The sequence below is a fragment of the Pristis pectinata genome, chromosome 24 (assembly GCF_009764475.1).
Source record: "Pristis pectinata isolate sPriPec2 chromosome 24, sPriPec2.1.pri, whole genome shotgun sequence".
NCBI lineage: Eukaryota > Metazoa > Chordata > Chondrichthyes > Rhinopristiformes > Pristidae > Pristis > Pristis pectinata.
The window spans coordinates 16,635,078-16,658,311 of NC_067428.1; the positions used below are offsets into that span (position 1 = coordinate 16,635,078).

Consider the following 23,234-nt stretch of genomic DNA (forward strand, 5'->3'; position numbering starts at 1 on the left):
ATTCATCCACCTGGTTATGGCTGCAGTGTGCATTAAGATATGGTGCATATAATCGTGGCCCTCTATACTCTGTTTTCCATACTCTGACCCTCTTTGCTGCTTTCTTTGATTCTGCTGCCTATTTATTTTACTTATTACCTTTCCAGTTGCCTGCTATCAGCTTTGTTTTTTCTCCCTCCTAACTCTCCCTTCAGGTTCCCCATCCCTCTGCCAAGATAGTTTTAAATCCTCTCTAAAAGAACTTTCAAAACTTTCTGCTACAGTATTGATCCCGGTCCTTGTTGAGGTGTAACCTATCTGACGTGTCCAGGTCTCACCTGCCCCATTTGGCCCCAGTTGGTCCCAAAGTCTCATTAATGCTCTCCCCCCCCCCCTGCACCAATCTCCCTAGTCACATAATTATTTATTTGCTCTGGTCTCCAATTCTGGTACTCAGATGAGAAGTGACATGCAGTAACTCACAAAAACTATGGACCAAGAGCTTGGAAGTGGGATGAGGCTGCATAAATCTTCTTCAGCCAGCACCAACACACCGGGCTGAATGGCCTCCTGTGTGATAGATTCCTATATTACAATGGTGATTGATTAAACATTTGCCATTGGATCTAATACAATTTATTTCAATGAGGATTCAGTGTGAAGACCACTTGAACAATTCTTTCATCAGGCTTTTCACCCATTTCCTGATCTTTATTTTGCTGTTCTCCCTATTAAATGCTAGCACTACATTCATCACCAGTTTAACACAACAAGAAAGGGTGAACTCCAATTTCTAGTATTCTTTGCTGGCCACTTTTATAAAAACCTTTCATAATTTTTAATATTTCATCCAAAAGATGTCACCGTCCAACAGTGCGTCACTCCTTCACTACCGCACCTGTGAATGTTACAAGGGATTGAATCTCAACTTTGGCTGAAGTCGCTTTATAAGTGTAGAAAGAATAAGTGTAGAAAGAAAATTGATGTTGCTCAGCAGGCGGCACTTCTGCCTCTGAGACCGAATGTTATTGGCTAGAGTTCCACTCCAGATACTTGAGCATGGAATCCATGCTGAAGGAGTGCTCCACTGTTGCAAGTGCTGTCTTTCAGCTGAAATGTAAAGCTGAGAGACACACCCTGCTCTCTGGGGTGGATGTAAAAAGATCCTACTATTTTGGAGTTCAGGGGCTCTCCTGCTTGGGGACATGGGTTAACTCACTGCAGGGCCTGGCCTAGAGCCTACTCAGCATGGGCCTCACATAGGGCTCAGCTTACTCAGTACAGGCCAAGCCAACTGTGATTGGTGGGTGTGTTAGAGTCTGCGATTTGTGTGTCAGCATAATAATGTTTTTACTTCTATAAAGGAGCACTATCAGTGAGGGGAGGGAGAGAAGGAGACCAGGAATGTGATTTATGTGCTTGACTATTAATGAGGCACCCGTTGCAGTTGGTATGAGACTGCTGCAACAATGAAGCGAATACTGCATACTGAACACAAACTGCTTCACGGCAAATGCAGTACTTTGTTTAAGGGTATTCGTTGTCGTCTCACAGGAAACCCATCTACCCAGTCAGGTTGCTCCTGCCCCTCCTATGGGTCCCCTATTGGCCTCATTCAACCATCTCAGAACTCACAGAACTGGACAGGAAGCAAGCCATCCCTGACCTCGAGGAATTGCCTAAAGTAAAGAAAGAGATATAGGAAACAGGAGATAGGAAAGAGATAGTAGTCTACTTACGCACAGCAAGCTCCAGTAAACAGCAGTTGTGATTATCAACAGATCATCTGTTTTTCAGTGATTTGGGTTAAGGGATAATATTGTCTCCAGGACATGAAAGAGAACACCTCTTTGTCAGCCAGTGCCTTGCACTGTTTACATCCCTCAAATAGAGGGGAAGGAGCCTTGTCAATGTGCTCAAGGCAGGTGCAGCCATAATCTGATTAGATAGCTCAAGGAGTGCAATGCCCAACTCTGAGCTCCTGAGTACCCCCAATATTAATCACTCCAACACTAGCACCCATGGCTTCAGCTGCCAAGATCCCCAGGCTCTGGAATTCCTTCCCTAAATATTTTTATCTCTCTGTTTCTCTCTTTAAGGTGCTCTTTAAAACCTACTTTCTTCAGCAAGCTTTTGGTCACCTGTCCAAAAACCTCCATAAGGAATAAGTGTCACATTTTGCTTGATTATGCTCCTGTGAGGTACTTTGGGAACCTGGAACTGCATAGAATGTACAGCCTATTGGGACAAGCATCCTCCCATCCCCATTCATTCCTCCCATCACCACATCCTTCTGTCCCTTTCTCCCTTGTTATCTATTCATTTCTGGGCTGTGGGCATTGCTGGATTGGTCAACAATTGTTGTCCATCCCTAAATATCCTTGATGAGGTGGTGTTAAGCTGCCTTCTTGAATAACTGCAATCCTTCTGGTGAAGGTACTCCCACTGTACTGTAGGGGAGGGAGATCTAGGATTTAGACCCGGCAACAATGAAGGAATGGTGATATATTTCCAAGCTGGGATACTATTCTCCCACTTTAAGTAATCCCCACAACACTCACCCCCCAACCATGCCTCTTCTTTTCTTCCCTTTCCTAGCCCTCTCTCTCTTTTTTTCTACACCCTTTTTTTCCTCCTTACCTTTGACCCATCCCCTGGTGGATCTGCTCTCCCCTCCTCCCCCACACCTGCCTATCACTATCTCTTACCTGCATCTACCTATCACCACCTCGTGTCCACCCCACCTCCCCTCTTTTGTCCACCTATCACTGTTCTGCTTTTCCTTTCTATATATTGGGCTTCCCCTTTTCCTATCTTCAGTCCTGAAGAAGGGTCCTGACCCGAAACGTTGACCGCCTGCTTTTCTCCATGGATGCTGCCTGGCCTGCTGAGTTCCTCCAGCATCGTTGTGTTTTTCATCTAGATTCCAGCATCTGCAGTCCTTTGTATCTCTACCATGTGAGTTGAAAGGGAACTTGCTGGCAGTGATGTTTCCGTGCGTTTATCCAGCTTCCCTGTAAACACTTCTCTGCCGCCTCACTTCAACTGTGGGAGGGACTTGCATATTCCTCCGGAAAAGGAATTTTTCCTGAATTGCCTATTGATCTATTAGTGACCGAAGTATATTGACCATTGCCAGTTTTGCTCATCCATACAGTTAGAAATGCTCATCTAGAAATTGGACTTGTTTGTGCAGGTATAATTAGGTGGAATTTGTAAATAAAAGCTGTTTTATGTACATTGGATCAGGCTAGTAATGATTTCCATACTGGGAAATTGCTCTGGACTACTGTGCATGATTCACCTTAGTGCATGCCATGGTTGCACAGCGTCAGACATACAGCTAACAATGTCATCTGCTTCGTCATAGCCATTTCCTTGTTTACCAACAGAAATCGACTTGTAAAGGTGCGACCTACGACCCATGTTTTTGATACATAGTAAACAAGTTGTCTGGAAGTGCAAATTAAAGGCTCCCAATAGGGACAATGATGTTTGCCCACAGCTTCTACTAGAGCTGTTTTTCTGCTCTCCAGTTTTGTCCACAAGCATGACCGACAACGATCGCATCACCTTGACATTGTGCACATCCGTGCAGGATACTGTGCCCACTGGCCCCTTGATGAGCCTATAACATGTAATGGCTTGGGGCTGCTTTTGGCACAAGGGCACATTATGTGGGGGTTGCCCAGCCACACAGGAAATAGCATGTCCTGTGATTGATTCCCCTCCCACCACACCACATTCTCCCTCACCTCCAAGGCAACCTTTTTTGCGGCTGTACTGTGGCTGCTGAGAAGAACGTTCTTTATGGTCTGACCTGCTTCCCAACAATCAGCACAGCTATCACCCCGCAGTTGCAAGTTCTGCAAGCAGCTGCTGTCTGGAACCATGCAGCTGAAGTTTTACCACAGGATTCAGTGTGAAAACCACCTAAACAATTCTTCCCTCAGGTTTCCCACTGATTCTTTGCAGGTCACCCAGTTAAATGTTAGCAATACATGCAGTACTGGCTTAACGCATCAAGAAAGGGTGAGATCCAATTTCTGGGCATCTCTTTCTGTCCACTCTTATCAAAACCCTTTGTAATTTTAAGGGCCCCTAATGGATCACCCCATGTCTTAACTTTTCAAAAGAGGTTTGGCCAAACCTCTATATTTTCCATTCTCTACCCCTAGATATAATCCCTAGTCTTTAGTTTTCATTGTAATGACTTTATTAACCCACAACACTACTTTGAGTTAATTGTGGACCTGTACCTCCAGAACACTCTGCTCCTCCTTCCCAGAGATCTTTTCACCCAGTGGTGTGATCCCTCCTTATTTTTCAAAATAAAAAGTAACATCTCACACTTACCTTAGATGAAATTTATTTCTCAATTAGTTATCAGTTAAAGGGAGCTGTATAAATTTGTCAATGTTGCTTGTTTGTGGGATCTTGCAGTATACACATTGCCTGCTTTGTTTCCTACATTATAAGAGTGGCTACCCTTCAATGCCACCCCAATGATGTTAAGAGTTTTAAAATGCCCATTTTTCAGTTTCACTTGAAAGATGGAAAAGTCTCAAGGGGCTGAATGGCCTCCTCCTCTACCTCAGAGAGACGGAGACAAGGGTTTCTGCCTGCAAGACATGAAGGTGCTGGGAGAAGCAATTCATGCAGACAGCAGGAATGCAAGCTGGGATTTTGGAGGTGTAATGGGAGGAGGGGGATTGTAGCAGAGGGGTGGGTTTCCTCAGTGATCCTAGAGCCTGGGGCTGCTATACAGACTCCCCATTGTCTTGCAAATGATTTGTACCGTGCTGCAGACTGCACTGCCATCCCCGCCCCCCACCCCCCCAACTGCATTGATCCAGACCTGTGATAAACGAGCAGGGGGCCACAGGGCTGTCTGTAGCAGCCTCCAAAATCAAAGTGAGATTCCTCTGGGTCCAAGTACCCGCCGTGTTCAGTTACAGAAAGAAAGGCTTGGTTTTCTGTGACACTTCCCCAATCCAGGACACCACAGAGTGTTTTAATGCCAATGAAATACTTTTAGAAGTGAAGTCCCTATTGAAATGTAGGAAACAGGCAGCCACCTTCAGCATAGGAAGATCCCACAAGCAGCAACAAGATAAGATGACTAGATTTGTGGTGTTGTTGAGGAGGTAAATGTTTGTCTGACGATTGCCAGAAGAACACCCCTTATTGTCCTTGTAATTCAGGGAGGGTACTTCTGACAATGCAGCCTTCCCTCAGTTCTTCTCCTCTGACATTACAGCATGTCCTGGGTAATGCCCCTCCAATTGTGCAGCTGTACTGTTCCCCTTCAACGGTGCAGCCCTTTCTCAGAACTGCCCCTTCAACAATGTCACAGTCCACATTCCTCCTCCTGCAACAGTGCAGCACTCTCTCTGTACTGTCCCTCTCTAACAGTGCAGCACTCCCTCAGCACTGCCCCTTTAACAGTGCAGCACTCTCTCTATACTGTCCCTCTAGAACAGTGCAGCACTCCCTCAGCACTGCCCCTTTAACAGTGCAGCACTCTCTCTATACTGTCCCTCTAGAACAGTGCAGCACTCCCTCAGCACTGCCCCTTTAACAGTGCAGCACTCTCTCTGTACTGTCCCTCTCTAACAGTGCAGCACTCCCTCAGCACTGCCCCTTTAACAGTGCAGCACTCTCTCTATACTGTCCCTCTAGAACAGTGCAGCACTCCCTCAGCACCGGCCCTCTAACAGCGCAGCACTCCCTCTGTACTGCCCCTCTAATAGCGCAGCACTTCCTCAGCACTGCCTCTTCAACAGTGCAATGTTCACTCAGTGTTGCTGCTTCAGCAGTGAGACTTTACCGACTGAGCAAGTGCTGCCTCGTTGCACCAGCCTCTATCTCTAGCAGAGTGACAACTCTTTGATTTTTCAGGTGTCTCAGACATTGTTTCCCCATGTCCTCCATTTCCTTTACCTTCCCTACCCCATAACCCAACTAAGGAAATACCATTAGCGTGACTAATCATGTCTGCAGTTTCCAAGTGCTCAGGTAATTACAGGGTGTAGACTGAATTCGAGAATGAAAAGTCGGTAGCTTTCCCACCCTTACTTCCCTCAAAGTTAGCAATAAGGGCCACCTTCATTTCAGCCTTGGTTTCATTGGTGATTCCATCAACAGGTTATTCACCTGTGGAAGTTATCACATCAAACACTCTTGTTTAGTTGATGACTGCATGTGATAATAGGGGAGGTAGCTGGATGATAATCTGGAGATTATACTTGAAGGGACCAGAGTCCACTGTAATGAATGGGATTGATTTGGCACCCTCATAACCACATGGCTCTGTTTAGGTTACATAGTGAATTTGTTCATTGAGCTCTGTGGAATGTTTCACTTGCTCTCCTCTCTCTTTCCCATCTGCTCCATTTCTTTCTCTCTCCCTTTTCTTCCAGTCAGCATCAAACTGACCTGCCCATCTCTGTCTTCAAATCTGCTTGACCGCTGAAGGTTCAGTGAGCAGGAAGGACCTAGATACTCATCCGTCTCTGCATGGCTTTGGGATCACAAAGTGTTGCGCCTGCACTGCCAAAGAGTTATTGCAATCCCACTCATTTAACATTTCCAATCCCACTCTCTGACAATTCCTAATCCCATATCTTTCTCGTTCCTAATCCCACTCATTGTCCATTCATCGCCCCCATTCCCATTCTGAATTAGCAGATCCTGATCCAGCAGGCGGCCAAGATAAAGATTTCCTTTGTAGCTGTTTTATGCCTGCCTTCTCTCACTGCCCTCCTATTCTCCCTCTCATTTCCTTTCCTATCATCTCTCCTTCCTGTCCGTTTCCTGTCACCGAATCTGTGTCCCCTGCTGCCTCTCATTTTCTCCCAATGCACTCCTCTTCCATTCACCCTTGTTTCTCTTCCCTCTCTTTCTTTCTCCGTCCTTTACACTTCCTTGCTCTCTCTGTGCCCTTTTTAACTCTATCCCTGGCTACTTTATCCCCACCCCTAATCTCTCCCACTTTCCCCATTCCTCACATTACTTTCTCAGTGTCCCTTCCCCAGTGCCCCACTGCTTTACCTCTCCCTTCTCCCACTTTCTGCTTTGCAATCTCCCATCCCTCCCCACCTCCTTTCCATGTCTCCCTCCATCACTTACTTGGAGGATGGACAGAATGAATATATTCAAAAAGTGGAATGGTATTATTTCTGTCTAAGCTGTGCTCAGTGTTGGGGGAGGGGAGGAATGGGACACCCATCTGTTTCCGCTTAGATTCCATGCAAATGTTGATCTTTGTCATGAGTACTCTCATTGGCCTCAACCTTTCACACTGACACTCCCACTCACTCACTCTGTTTCTCCAGCTCTCCATCTTATACTTTGTTTCCTTCTTTGTCCATTTCCCTTTTTCCATTTTCCTTCTGCTTCTTTCCACGCACGTGTATCTGTGTGTATATTTGTGTGTGCACATGTGTGTATGTTAGCATGATTATATGACTGTGTGTGTGTGTGTGTGTGCGTGTGTGTGTGTGCGTGTGTGTGTGTGTGTGTGTGTGCGCGCGTGTGTTCACACAAGTGTGTGTACCTGTCTCTGTCCAATGTATCTTCCTCGCTTTCCTCTCATTTGCCTGTCTATTTCTGTTGCTGTCTCTATTTCTCCATCCCTTTGTCCTTTTCTTTCTCTATCTCTCCTTCTGATGTTTCTGCTGCTCTTTCTGTCTCTGTCGTTCTGCTTCTGTTTGCCATTGCCATTTTCTACTGATTTCTTTCTTCCTCTTTCCCTTCAGCCACCCTTGCCCATCTCCCAATCTTTCAGGCTCACCCCTTGCAATAGACTAGAGATGGGGCAGCAGCCTCCAGAGTCAGGTGAGTTTATAGCAAGCATGAGCAGCCTCTAGTGGTGGCCCTAGGTGCTGCAGCAAAGTGGCTCCCATTACTGTGTCTGATTTATCCATGACCAAGTTTTATTTGATTTATTTAACCAAGTTCTGAGTGCATGAATCAGACTTTTTTAAATGTTACAACAAAAACAACAGGTTGAAGTTGTATGTTACTCTCATTCTAGCAAAATGTCCCTAGGTGCTGCATAGAAGGACAGGAGTTCAGACCAGCATAGATCAGCCATGATCATATTGAATGACAGAGCAGGCTTGAGGGACCAAGTGGCCTACTGCTCCTATTTTCTTGTGTTCTTGTGTGTTTTATACTGAGGCCCATAAGGAGATTTTAGCACAGGTGATCTAAAGCGTTTTCAGGAGCTTATTAAGAGAGGAAGGAGAGGAAGAGATAGAGAGGTGTCATGGTTTAGGGAGGGAAGTTCAGACCTTACAGCCTTGGCAGCTGAAGGCATAGCTGGTGACAGTGACTTACTAAAATTGGGGGTGAAGAGGACTGAATTGGAGGAGCTCAGATGTTAATAACTAATCAACATCTAGTAACTTAGACACCAATAGTAAAGACCAAGTACCGTCTTTGGAGTCAGCTCATCAACTAAACAGTAAGACATTCTATCCTTATATGTTTGGATTATAAGTTCCTATGCCAGAATTTCTTATGATAGCTGCCTAAGTAACTTTGTTGTGCTGTAATTGTACCTCATGGTGGCAGGGGTGCTGCCTCTGGCAGAGATGGGAGTAGTTACAATGTGACAGATTTACAGCAGTGGTTTTCATTAGAAATGTTGACATATGAGTTTATAATGGAAAAGATGACAGGAATTGTGCACAGTTGGCGGTCATTTTAATAGATTACACATGTTCCTTTTCAGTGAGTGGCAATGATGATAACAGCTTGTCCATTCTGTATGCCTCATATTGTCTCCAGGTCATGATTCACACTGTGCATCAACCAATGATATAGTGGTCAGGCTTTGTGGAGGTGATGTCAGGAATCATTTCTTCCTACAAAAGGGGATGTTGAACTCTCAACCCCAAAATTCTGTTGGGGGTCCATTAAAATTTTCAAAACTTGAGCTTGGTAGACGTTTGTCAAGCATAATTTCTGGAAGCAAGAGTAGGTCATAACTGATCTGAATATTAACCTCAGCTCATTTTTTCTGCCTGTTTCCTATAACCCTTAATTCTTCCACAGTCCCAAAATCTATCCATTCCAGCCTTGGATATTCTTAATGATTTACCTTTCATAATTCTTGGGGATAAATTAATTCTAAAAATTCATATCAGTATTAAGGGATACAGAACAGCATTAACAGTTATGGAATGAAGCTGGATAGTTGGAGTTAAGACAGATCAGACATGATCTGACCGAGTGGCAGAATGGGCTGGAGGACTGAATGGCCTTTTCCTTTTCCTATCTTCCCAGTTAGATGGTGGTTAGTCGGAGAACTGCATGAAATTAAGGAGGACCGTAGAGCCATGGTGGGACACAGTGAAGGTGGGAGAGTGTAGGTAGGAAAGATCTTGAAGGTTCAAGCGATGGTGCATTTGGTAAGAGGATCACCAAGACTCAAGATTTTATCATAAAGAGAAGGAAGTAAGAAGATACATTGTTTTGTAAAGTAGGAAACACAACAACCAATGGACACCCAACAAGATCGAATAAGCAAAGCTAATAGCAGCTAGTTGCTTTTGGTGATGGTGGCTGGGGGATAAATGTTGGCCAGAGAAAGCTCCCCTGCTCTTTGAAATAGTATTGGTATTGGTTTATTATTGTCACTTGTACCGAAGTACAGTGAAAAACTTGTGTTACAAACCGATCGTACAGGTCAATTCATTACACAATGCAGTTACATTGAGTTATACAGAGTACATTGAGGTAGTACAGGTAAAAACAATAACAGTACAGAGTAAAGTGTCACAGCTACAGAGGAAGTGCAGTGCAGGTAGACAATAAGGTGCAAGGTCACAACAAGGTAGATTGTGAGGTCAAGAGTCCATCTCATCGTATAAGGGAACCGTTCAATAGTCTTATCACAGTCGGATAGAAGCTGTCCTTGAACCTGGTGATATGTGCCCTCAGGCTCCTGTATCTTCTGCCTGATGGGAGAGGGGAGAAGAGAGAATGACCCGGGTGGGTGGGGTCTTTGATTATGCTGGCTGCTTCACCAAGGCAGCGAGAGGTAAAGACAGAGTCCAAGGAGGGGAGGCTGGTTTCCGTGACGTGCTGGGCTGTGTCCACAACTCTCTGCAGTTTCTTGTGGTCCTGGGCAGAGCAATTGCCACACCAAGCTGTGATGTATCCAGATAGGATGCTTTCTATGGTGCATCAATAAAAGTTGGTGAATGTCAAAGGGGACATACCAAATTTCATTAGCCTCCTGAGGAAGTAGAGGCGCTGGTGAGCTTTCTTGGCTGTGGCGTTTACATGATTGGACCAGGACAGGCTATTGGTGATGTTCACTCCTAGGAACTTGAAGGTCTCAACCCTCTCGACCTCAGCACTGTTGATGTAGACAGGTGCATGTACACTGCCCCCTTTCCTGAAGTCAATGACCAGCTCTTCTGTTTTGTTGACATTGAGGGAAAGGTTGTTGTCATGACACCATGTCACTAAGCTCTCTATCTCCTTCCTGTACCCTGACTCATCATTATTTGAGATATGGCCTACTGCAGTGGTATCATCTGCAAACTTGTAGATGGAGTTAGAGCAGAATCTGGCCAAGCAGTCATGAGTATATAGGGAGTAGAGTGGAGGGCTGAGGACGCAGCCTTGTGGGGCACCAGTGTTGAGAATAATCGTGCTGGAGGTGTTGCTGCCTATCCTCACTGATGTGGTCTGTTGGTCAGAAAGTCAAGGATCCAGTTACAGAGGGAGGTGCTGAGTCCCAGGTCTCGGAGTTTGGTGACGAGTTTGCTTGGAATTATAGTATTGAAGGCGGAGCTGTAGTCAATAAACAATAGTATGGGATCTCTCAGGCAATCTCAGTTTAATTTCACCCCTGAACCTCAGAACTTGTAACAGTGCAGCCTTCCCTCAGTACTGCTGGATTATGTGGGCAAGTCTCTGAAATGGGGACTTGAATTCAAAACCATCTAACCTTGAGATCAAAGAATGCTACTGACTGTACATTTATTATTGACTACAATATGTAGCTCCTGGTTTTGGTTCATCTCTGGGAACAAACCCATATTAGGGACTGCGACTTTTTATTAACATACAGATATGGGCATCACTGCCAAGGCATGGATTTAATGCCCATCCCTAATTGCCCTTTAGAAAGTGGTGGTGTGCTGCCTTCTTGAACTGCTGCAGTGGTTAAGGTCCTCCCACATGCTGTAGGGTAGGGAATTCCAGGAGTTAGTCCAAGCGATGAAGAAGAACCAGCATTATATTTCCAAGTCAGGATGGTGTGTGACCTGGAGAGGAACCTGCATTTCTGTGTATGTGCTGCCCTTGTTCTAGATAGTAGAGGTCACAGGTCTGTGGTTTGTGTGAGTCATTACCACCATTACCAGGACCTGTGGCCTCTTAATCATTTGTTTGTTGCTAGGCAGCCAGTTGGACCTGTCTGTATGAAGAAAAAAGGTAAGGGAATTTTTAATCTGTTTCTGTATCCCGTGGAGGTCCTTGTCTCCTTGTTAGGCTGTGCTGCCCTGAAAGTGGGATGTTGGGGCATTATTTGGACTTAACTACTTGAAGGTAAATCAGTGTCAGAGCAGTATGAGACATTCAAGAACGAGATTCAGATAAACATGATTCCACAGGGAAAAAGGATGGGACTGCCAAATCTAGAGCCCCTAGATGACAAGGTGAAATAGAAGGCATTAAAAGGGAAACTACTGTAAGATACCAAGAGTTCAATACTTTCAGAGGATCTAGAAAATGTGGGGCTAAAAGTAAAAGGGAGATGAGGAAAGGAAAGAGAGGTGGAAAAAGTACTGCCGAGTAAAATCCAAGAAAATCCAAAGAACTTTTTAAGCACATAAAGAGCAAAAGGGTAACCCATATGTGGATAAGGTTCTTAATTAATACTTTGTGGCGGTCTACAAAGTAAAGGGGGATGATACCAATGTTGTAGTTAAGGATGATGAGTATGAAATATTTAACGGGATAAAGGTAGTAAAAGAGGCAGTATGAAGGGGCTTGACACCTTTGAAAATGGATACGTCACCAAACCTGAATGAAATATATAGCAAACTATTAAAGGAAACAAGGGAAGAGATTGTGGAGGCTCTGACCGTCATTTTCCAATCCTCCCCAGCAAGCTGGAGGATTGAACCATGGCTAGTGTTGCAATGCTGTTTAAAAAGGGAGGAAGGGATAAATTGTGTAATTACAGGCCCATTAGTTTAGCTTCGATGGTGGGTAAATTATTGCAGCTGTTTCTGAGGTACAGTGCAGTATAAACTTTCATAAGGGCATGAGAAATTGGAGTAGGAGTAGGCCATCTGGTCCCTTGAGCCTCCTCTATCATTCAGTGAGATCACAATTATCTGATCTTGACCTCAGTAATGTTTTTGTGTGTTCTCCATAACCCTTGACTCCCATATAAACTAAAAATCCACCTATTTTAGTCCTGAATATATTCAATGATGTAGCCTCTACAACTTTGGGGTGGAGAATTCCATTGATTCACAGCCTTCTGAGAAAAGAATTCCTGCTCATTTCAATCTTAAATGGTGACCCTTATTCTCAATCTATTTGCCCTCTAGTTCTAGATACCTTCATGAGGGAAAAAAACCTCTCCTTTTCTACCTTGTCAAGCCCAGTTCAGTACTTATATGTTTCAATGAGATCACCTGTCATTCTTCTAAACTCCAATGGATATGGGGCCTCACTAGATCAATCTTTCCTCATAAGACAACCCTTTTGTTTCTAGAGTCAAACCTGGGAATCTTCCCTCAATTGCCTCCAATGCAAGAATATCTCCTTAAACAAGGAGGCCAAAAATGACTCACGTACAGTCTCTCCAACACCTTCCTCAGATGTTGCGAGATTTCTCTATATTTTTACTCAATCCCCTTTGCAATAAACATTTCTATTCACCTTCCTAATTATTTGCTGCAACTCCATTCTGACTTTTGGCTTTACATGAACAAGGACATCCAGATCCTTGTCAAGTAGCAGTCTGAGTGTTGGATGATCATAGCCAATGCATCCACTATCTCTAAAGCCACTTCTCTTATGACCAAAGGACATAGACCATTAGGTCCAGGACACTTAACAGCCTTTAGTCACATTAGGTTGTCTGATACTTTTTTTGTGGAGATATAGATGTTTGAAGCTTCTCCCTCTCTTCCGTCCCCAGATTTTCTGCAATTATTGGGATGCTTGTAGTGTCTACTCCTGAAGTTAGATAATATTTGTTCAGCCTCTGCTGCTTCTTTAGTTTAGTATTAATTATCATTTACAAAGACACAGATTAATGAAGGATAGTCAACATGGATTTGTTTAGATTGTGACTGACTAACTTGACTGAATCTTTTGAGGAGGTAACAAGGAAGTAGATGAGGGCAATTCTTTTGATGCATTTTACATAGACTTTAGAAAGTCCTTTGACATGGTCTTGTACCACTTTCTGGTCAAAAAAGTAAAAGCCCATAGAATCCAAGAGAAAGGGGAACAGGCTTGTGGGAGGAAGCAAAGTGTAATGGTTGACAGGTATTTCAACAAGTGAGAGACCTTTTCCAGTGTGGTTTCACAGTGATCGGTACTCGGTCCCTTGCTGTTTGTACTGTTTATTAATGATTTAGACTTAAATATATGGAGCATGATAAAGATGTTTGAACATGATGCAAAGAATGGCTCTGTGGTTGAAAGTGAAGAGGAAGGCTTTAGACTGTGGGAAGATCTAGATGGTCCTGCTCAGTTGGACAGAAAAGAGGCAAATGGAATGCAATCTGGTGATGCATTAGGAATGCCCAGTCATAGGGAGGATACTGAGAGGTGTAGAGAAGCAAAGAAGCCTAACCTGTATGGTTCACAGATCCTCAATGGTAGCAGGACAAGTCAAAATACACTTCCAATGTATGAAGGATTCTTCCCTTTATTAGCAGTGGACATAGAATATAAGGAGCAACGAGATTACACTAGAATTGTATACAACACCAGTTAAGCCACAGCTTGAGTATTATGTACAATTCTGATCACCATATTGCAGAAAGATGTCACTATACTGGAGAAGGTTCGTGGGAGTTTTACAAGGTGCAAAATTTTAGCTACAAGGAATGATTGGATAAACTGGAGTTGTTATCTTTGGGAGGGACGAGGAGGATGAGGAGAGACTTAATCGAGGTGTGTAAAATTATGAGGATGGCCTAAACACAGTAAATAGGAAGGACCTATTTCCCTTAGCAGAGAGATCACAAACCGGGGGAGCATAGAAGTAATTGAAGTAATTGATAGGATTAGAGGAGAGATACAGAAAGATTATTTCTACATCCGGAGGGTGGCAGGGGCCTGAAGTCAATGCCTGAAAGAGGTAGAGATCCTGACCACATGTAAAAAGGACCTAGAGGTGCTCTTGAAGAGCCGTGACTTGCTAAGCGAGGTGGGATATAATGGAGAGCACTGGAAAGTTACGGGACAACTACACCCCCCGCCAGTTCCAGGGCACCCTGCTATGTGCAGCACTGCCGCCAGTGAGAGAGGGTATGTGTGGAGCTGATTTTAAAATTCACATCATTCTTTTCAATCCCTCCATGAGCTCACCCTTCCCCAGCTCTCTAATCTCCTTCAGTCCCTGTAATCCTCTCAGATCTCCACGCCTCTCCATTTCTAACGAATTGCGTATCCCTATGTGAATCACTCCACCATTGGCAGATGGATCTGCTACTGCCGAGAGCCTAAGCTTTGGATTTCTCTCCCTAAACCTCTCAGCTCACTTACTCTCTCCTTCTGCTTTAAGGTGTTCTTTAAACCCACCTCTTTGACAGGCTTTTGATCACCTACCCTAATATATTCTAATGTGGCTGGTTCTTCATAAGTGCCCCTGTGAAATGCCTCGGCACATTTTTGCTTACGTTAAAGGTGCTACAGAACTGGAAGCTCAAAGAAGGCCTGTTGGACTACAACCCTGTGGATTTGCCACCATCACTGTCTAGAACCCAAAAGCCCTTCCTGCAGGCTGCTCCGTTTAAATGGATCTAGCTCTTGCTTACACACACTGCCTGTTTCCCATCCCATAATACTGGACCCCTTTAAACACCCTGCTTGTCTCTGTGCCTCTGGGGCACGCATTCCACCTTCTCACTGCCCTTTGTATAATTTCCTGGTTTTCTTTTCAACCGCTTTATTTCAAACACCGAGACTCCTCCTGGCCAACTGGATTCCTCCAGGGGATCCGTTTCTGTCAAATCCATGCAGGATGTTAAATCCTCCATCAGATCATAAGCATGTGTCAGAGGAAATGGAGGAGTCAATGTCTGTGGAAGTGGTACTCCAGAGACAATCTGTGTTTGTAGGGCTTACACAGTGAGAGTCAGTGTCAGTGAGGCCCCTTCACCAGTGAGGGTAAGTGTCTGTGCAACTTGTACCCCAGTGAGAATCAGTGTTTTCTGGAAGCTTTAATCTGGTACAAATCAGTGCCTTTGGGACCTGGACCCCAGTGAGGGTCAATGTCTGTGGTGGCACGTACCACGTCAGTGTCTGTTGTCCATTGGATCTGTACCCCAGTGAGAGTAAAGTATCTGTGGGATCTGTAGCCCAGAGTTTTACCTCATATATCACAGACAGAGTTGGTGTCTGTGGAACTTCTAGCCAGTGAAAGTCAATGTCTGTGCAACCTCTACCCTAGTGGACGTCAAGCTCTTTGGACTGCAGACGCTGGAATCTAGATGAAAAACACAACGATGCTGAAGGAACTCAACAGGCCAGGCAGCATCTGTGGAGAAAAGACCTGAAGAAGAGTCCTGACCCGAAACATTGACTGCCTCTTTTTCTCCACAGATGCTGCCTGGCCTGCTGAGTTCCTCCAGCATCATTGTGTTTTTCATCAGGGTCATAGAATAATACTGCATGGAAACAGGCCCTTCAGCCCACCGAAGTCGACCATCCACCACACATTTTACACTAACCCCACATTAATCTCACATTCTCATCAACAATCCCCAGATTCTACCACTAATCTACACCCTTGGGGTAATTTACAGTGGCCGATAACCTACCAAACCACATGTCTTTGGGATGTGGGAGGAAACTGGAACACCCAGGTGAAACCCAAGCAATTGCAGGAGAGAACGTGCAAGCTCCACACAGACACCACCCAAGGTCCGGATTGAACCTGGGTCTCTGGCACTGCGAGGACTTTGCCACTGCTTTGCCCTGTGTGGGAAACTGTACTCACTACCATTACAACAAGCCAGGGGATCAGTGTGTGCTGCAGAAGGGCATGCTGGGAACAGCCCCAGGCAGAAATAAAAATGACAAGGTGGAACATACTATGTTTGCCCCTTTCTGCAGTGTGCCTAGAACCTTTCACCACAGTGAGCGTTGATGCTCTGGAGGACTGTAGTGGTTAGCATAACACTATTACAGCGCCAGCAAACCCTTGTTCAATTCAACCGCTGTTTGTAAGGAGTTTGTATGTTTCTCCCCGTGTGTCCTGCGTGGGTTTCCTCCGGGTGCTCCGGTTTCCTCTCACATTCCAAAGACATACAGGTTAGGAGCTGTGGGCACGCTTATGTTGGTGCCGGAAGAGTGGCGACACTTGCGGGCTGCCCCCAGCACATTCTCAGTAACACAAAAAGACGCATTTCACTGTGTGTTTCATTGTACATGTGACTAATAAATAAATATCTCATCTCATCACCCTAGGGAGAGTGAGAGTCAGTGTCAGTGGAACATTTACCCAGCTGGTGTAAAGTCTCTGAGCCTTTTTTTTAAAATTAATCTTTGGGATCTTGTCATTTCTGGCAAGGCCAAATTCCCTAATTACTCTTGAGAAGGTGCTGGTGAGCTGTCTCTTTAAGCTGCTGCAGCCCATCAAATGACAGTGATATGAGGAAAGAGTTTCAGGAATTAAACCCAGTAATGACGATGAACTGCCGGCAGAATTGTTAGAATGGCATGCAACTTCTGAGGGACCTTGTTGGTGAAGGTGTTCCCATCCTGCCTGCTGCCTTTGTCCATCTTGTTGGCAGAGGTCACGGGTTTGAGTAACGTTGTGCACTGATGTAGAGAAAATGACCGTTTACGGTGAAGGGTGAGGTGCATTAGGGTTTGGCCTGATGGTGTTGAGCTTCTTCAGAGTTTGTTGTGCTGGGTTCATCCAGACAAATGGAGAGTATTCCATCATATTCCGGACTTGTAACTTACAGATGAGTGTCAGGAGGTGAGAAGTTTGCCACAGCATACTCAACCTCTGTAGCCAGGGTTATTTATACGGCCAGTCCAGTTGAGTTTGTGGTCATTGGTGACCCCCAAGGTATTGATGGTGGGGAACTCTGTGATGGTAATTGCCATAAATGTAAAGGATAGGGTTAGCTTCTCCCTTGTTGGAGATGGCCATTGCCTGACGCATTTGTGGTGTGAATTGCTGCTTTTCACATATCAGTCCATGTCTGAATGTTGTCAAGGTCTTACTGCAGGCTGCTTCGTTTGTGAGGAGTTGTACACGGAATTGAACTTGTGTAGTCATAGTGAACTTCCCCACTTCTGACCGAATGATAGAGGAAGATCTTTGATAAAGTAGCTGAAGACAGTTGGGCCCAAGACACACACCTAAGGAATTTCTGCAGTGATACCTGGGGCTAGGATGACTGGCCTCTGACAATCACAACCACCTTCCTTTGTGGAAGGTGTGATTTCAAACGCTGGAGTTGTTCCTGTTGATGCCCATTGACTTCAGTTTTACCAAGGCAACTTGATGCCACACTCAGTCAAATGCTATCATGATGTCAAGGACAGCCACTCTCACCTCACCCCTTGAATTCAGCAGTTTGGTGCATGTTTGTACCAAGGTTGCGATAAGCTCAGGAGCTGAGGGTCCTGGCAAAACCAAACTGGGCATCTGTAAGTCGGTCTTGGTGAGTAAGTGCTGTTTGATAGCACTGTTGATAATAGCTTCCATTACTTTGCAGATGACTGAGAGTAAACTGATTAGGCAGTAAATTTAGCCAGATGGATTTGTTCTGCCTTTTGCAAACAGGACATACCTGGGCAATATTCCACATTGTCAGGTCAATGCCATTGTAGCTGTAACAGTAGGGTGAAAAAAAACAGCAAACGCTGGAGAGCAGGTCTTCAGCACTGCAGCTGAGATGTTTTCTGTCTGTATCCAGTGCTCTCCAGCTGTTGTTTGAAATTGCATTGAGGTGAATCGCTGACTTCCATGGTTGCTGGGAATCTCAGGAGGAGCTGAGATGTTTTGTAACTTTCTGGTTGGACATGGTGGTGAATGCTTCGGGCATTTTTTAGCACTCACATACTGGACCCCTACATTGAGAGTGGGAACATCCCAGGGACCTCTTATCTTTCATTAGCTCTTTAATTGACCTTACCATCACTCACAAAGTACATGTAGTAAGACTGCAGAGCTTTGATCTGATCCGTTGGTTGTGAGATTGCTTCACTCCATCCATTACATGCTGTTTTTGCAGTTTCCATATTTTTCCTTATTTCATTTGGCCCATCGAGTCAATGCCTACTCATAGGTCAAACATTCCACTAATTATTCCCTGTTACCCATTCTCCCCATATTCCCATCAGTTCTACCACTCACCTACACTAGGGGCAATATAGAGCATCCAATTAACCTACCAATCCTTACGCTTTGGATGTGAGAGGATACCTGGAGGAAACACCCATGTGTTTCACAAGGAGAACGTGCAAACTCCACACAGAGAGTACTGGAAGTCAGGATTGAACCTGGGTCACTGGAACTGTGAAGAACCAGCTCCACTAGGCTGCATCACTGTACCACAACTATGGGAATACGGGACGATGCACATAGTCCTGTATTACACACTGACTAGGCTGGCACCTCATCCTTTTTATTTTCTGCCTGGGGCTGCTCCCAGCAATGCCCTTCTGCAGCACGGATTGAACCAGGTTGATCCCCTGGCTTGTTGGTAATGGTAGTGAGGGATATGCCAGGTTCATGAGGTTGAAGATTGTGGTTGTGTACATGTCTGTTCCTACTGACAGTCCACAGCCACCTCATAGATGCCCAGTTTGTAAGTGACAGATCTGTTCTGAGTCAAATGGAGACACAAGAGACTGCAGATGCTGGAATCTGGAGCAAAACACAAAAATCTGGAGGAACTCAGCGGGTCAGACAGCATCTGTGGATCCATAGATACTGCCTGACATGCTGAGTTCCTCCAGCATTTTGTGTGCTGTTCTGAGTCAATCTCATAAAGCACATTTGTAGTGCCATACAACACACTGCAGGGTGCCCTTGGTGGGCCGGGACCTTGTCTCCACAAAGGCAATGTGGTGGTCATTTTTACCAATGTTGTCAATGACAGATGTCCCAATGATCCTCTAAACCAGTGAGAGTTAGTGTCTGGGGGACCCCATCCTGCACTGAGATATAGTGACTGTAGAACCTTAAACCCACTGTTTGACAATGTCTGAGAGAGCTTGACCCCAGTGAGGGTCAGTGTCTGTGGGATACTTACTGCACTGAGAGACAGTGCCTGTGGAATCTTTAACCCACTGAGAGACAGTGTCTCTGACACCTGCTCCCCAATGACCGTTGGTGTCATTGGAAACTTTAACCCAGTGATGGACAAGGTCTGTGGAACCATATCCCAGTGTCAGTCAGTCTATGGGACCTGTACTCCAGTGAGAGTCTCTGGGACTTGAAATTCCATAGAATTTTGAAGCTGTGTACCGTTCAGACTGGGCACAAGGACCTGTGGAATCCCTTTGGCTGTGCAGCCATTCCCATCCCCCGCAAGCTGTGTTCTCAGACTTCATCCCAAGGGAGCAGTGGAGGAGGAGAAAGCCTTAAAGCAGCCAATGGTGGAGCTTGATTCTTAGTTCCCAGGGCATGGTGATTAATTGTGTTAAACTGGAGAGGGAGTAGTGGGGTGGGATGAGCAGAGAAAGAGAAAGAGAAAGAATTAATAGATCCACGGACCACATAGGCAGCAACCCAGCATATGTGTGGCAGTAACAATTCCTCAGGATATCCAGACTATGGTGCCTTAGTGTGGTGGTCCCTCTGTCCTGTCCCTCTGACAGTGTGGCAGTTCCTCTGCACTGCTCCTCCAACAGTGTCTGTAAAGGATGCAAAGGTCCTTGATGGGGTTCATCCCGAGCAGCTGCGTAACACTCTCTGATCTACAGGCTTTCCCTAGGGATGCATCCCGAGACAGACATCAAGTGCTGCTGGAAGATCATCAGCTCAGTGAAAGACGCACTTTGGTCTGTCTGAAACTTGTTGGTCTTCCAGTACAGTGCTATGTCTGTAAGCGAGTGTTGCTGACAGGCACAGTCCGGGGTGCAGGTGTACGTGCTGAGGGATGCACTGAAGCTTGGTGTAGCCAATACTAAGGGTCTGTGGGGAAGGATAAGATAAGATATTTATTTATTAGTCACATGTACATCGAAACACACAGTGAAATGCGTCTTTTTGCGTTACTGAGAATGTGCTGGGGGCAGCCCAGAAGTGTGGCTGCTCTTCCGGCGCCAACATAGCATGCCCACAGCTCCTAACCTGTATGTCTTTGGGATGTGGGAGGAAACCGGAGCACCCAGAGGAAACCCACATAGACATGGGGAGAACATACAAACTCCTTACAGACAGCGATGGGAAATGAACCCGGGTTGTTGGTGCTGTAATAGTGTAACGTTAACAACCACAGTCGAAGGTCCTTTTGCCACGTTGCTATTCATTGAGTGGATAAGCCCCGTGTAAAAGCCTCTCAAACACTTGAAGTCTGTATCATCCGAGGAGGCCACATGAGTGGCAATGGTACCATGTACACAGAATGTACTACCACTTCAAATATACAGAACCGATAGCACTATGAATATATAGACTGAACAACACTATAGATGTAAAGAAAGCCATGCACCGTTTGTTGTATTTCTTGCATATATTCTTATGAATAAAGTTTATTTTTGAACTTAAAAACATCTGGTATTCTGTTGGTGCTGCCCCTCAAACAGTTATTCCCTTAACACTGCTCTCTGACAGTGCAGCACTCCCTCAGTATTGCCGATCTAACCCATCAGCATTCCTTCGTACAGCCCTTCCAACTGTACGGCACTTGCTCAGAATTACCCTCTCAGTAATGTGACAGTCCCTCAGTATCGCCCCTCTGCCAGTGTGGCTCTGCTCAGTGCTGCTCCTTAAACAGTGCAGCGCTCCCTCAGTGTTGTCTCTCCAACAGTGCAGCACTCCCTCAGTGTTGTCCCACCAACAGTGCAGCATTCCCTCAGCGTTGTCCCTCCAACCGTGCAGCACTCCCTCAGTGTTGTCCCACCAACAGTGCAGCATTCCCTCAGCATTGTCCCTCCAACAGTGCAGCACTCCCTCAGTGTTGTCCCACCAACCGTGCAGCACTCCCTCAGTGTTGTCCCACCAACCGTGCAGCACTCCCTCAGTGTTGTCCCACCAACAGCGCAGCACTCCCTCAGTGTTGTCTCTCCAACAGTGCAGTGCTACCTCAGTGTTGTCTCTCCAACAGCGCAGTACTACCTCCACGTTACAGATTTCTTTTTTGTAATATACACCAAGGTACAATGAAATTTGTTGCTCATATGAAGTTCACAGAGTAAACAGTATAGATGGTAATAATAAATACAACAATAAATACAATGACGAGCACGAAGCAGCAGAATAGTGCAAAGATTGTAGTGCAAACTGAAGTAGTGCAAGCTGAAGTAGTGCAAAAAGAAATGCTACCTCTCCAAAACTGCATCCCTTCCTCAGTACAATCTGCCTGAAAGCACAGCTCTCCCTCAAACCATCCCTCCACTAATATAATGCTTCCTTAGTACTGGCCCTCTGACAGTGCAGCACTCCTTTAGCCCGGCTTTTATGTTCAGGGTCTGGAGTGGGACCATGAATTGACAACTTTCTGAATCAGAAGTTAGAGAACAACATCAAGCCACAATGTATGGAATTGTCCTCTATAATTTCTGCCCAATTTAATCAAAGGTTTACTGCAAAATTATGGCAAAAATTCGTTACAAATGCCTTGTTGCCTCGCTGAGCCAGGTGCTACCTGGTGTGCTCCTGAGCCACAGAACCCATGAAGCTTCCTGACCCACACTGGCTCCTCTTCCAGCAATGCCTTGCTTTAAAAATTCTCATCCTTTTCAAATGTCTTTATTGTCTTGTCCTCTCCCTGTCTCTGTGATCTTCTCCAGCCCTAGAATCATCTGAGATTCCGGTGCTCCTCCTGTTCTAGCTGCTTGAGTATTCCCGAATTTAATCAGTCTACCATTCATAGCCATGCCGTTGGCTGCCTTGGTCCTAGGCTCTGGAATTCCTTCCCTTAATCTCCCTGATTCCCTTTAAGATCCTTCTAAGAGCCCACTTCTTTGACCAAGTTTCTCATCACTGTTCTGATATCTTTCCATTTGGCTGTGTGATCAGCACCCTTGCCTCCAAATCAGGGAATTGTGACTTCAAATCCCTCTACCAGGATTTGGCCACAGAAATCCAGGCTGGCACAGCAATGGAGTGCCACACCGTCTTTCCCAAGAGAAGCCAAAGATGCCCTCCCAGGTGGTTGTAAAACTCCCCACAGCTGCTGGAAGAAGATGGTGAGCAGGACAGTTCTCCCTAACCTGCTCTTTGTTGCTTGTCCCTTAACCAACATTATCAGGTCACTTATCACAGTTGTTGGTGGCACCTTGCTCTGCATAAATTGGCTCCCAATCCTTCCTGCTCAACAGTGACTGCACTTTGAAGAAAGCTCCTTATTGGCTGTGCTTGAGGTGTTGTGAGGTTGTGGAGTGCTCTGTGGATAAAGGAGACTTTTTTTCCCTATTTATTAGCATGTTTGATTGGGTAAGCCTTTATTGTGATAGTAAAAATCACAGTTCTCCAGCTCGCTGGGATTCTGATTGTCAGCTCTTCACCAGAACTGAAATGCTGATTAATATTTCCTGCAAGTCTATTTGCAATTAGCATCATTAATTGGGCCCAGTTAGTTGCACACTTATTCAGTCAAAGCCATCCCTGTCCTGCCCTTACCCATACTCCTGGTTATTGAGGACATAACCCTGCTAGATCCAGTGAGCACAGGATCATTCACTAATCACTAGTGTCAGTTTAATTGTCTGATCACTGAGCTTCAAACAGTACGGATTGTTTGACCTGTCACTGGTCTCTGTAGCCTATGTCCCTAACCTGCCTTAGAGTCCAGTTTGTTTGTAGAGTTAGATTAAATTTGGAGAATTTGTCAGGGCACCTTCCCAAC

At 45.3% G+C, this 23,234-nt stretch overlaps 1 protein-coding gene across 4 annotated transcripts in view; it reads left to right on the top strand.

The window, feature by feature from the left end:
- Positions 1–23,234, top strand: part of ssbp4 (single stranded DNA binding protein 4) — a 108,622-nt gene that overhangs the window by 49,777 nt on the left and 35,611 nt on the right. The window contains exon 2 of one of the 4 annotated variants that reach the window (XM_052037577.1): positions 7,740–7,818. The exons of the other annotated variants lie outside the window; for them this stretch is intronic. The gene's annotated coding sequence lies outside the window, so the exon portion shown is untranslated. The remainder of the gene's footprint in view (positions 1–7,739; positions 7,819–23,234) is intronic. 4 annotated transcript variants of the gene reach the window in all.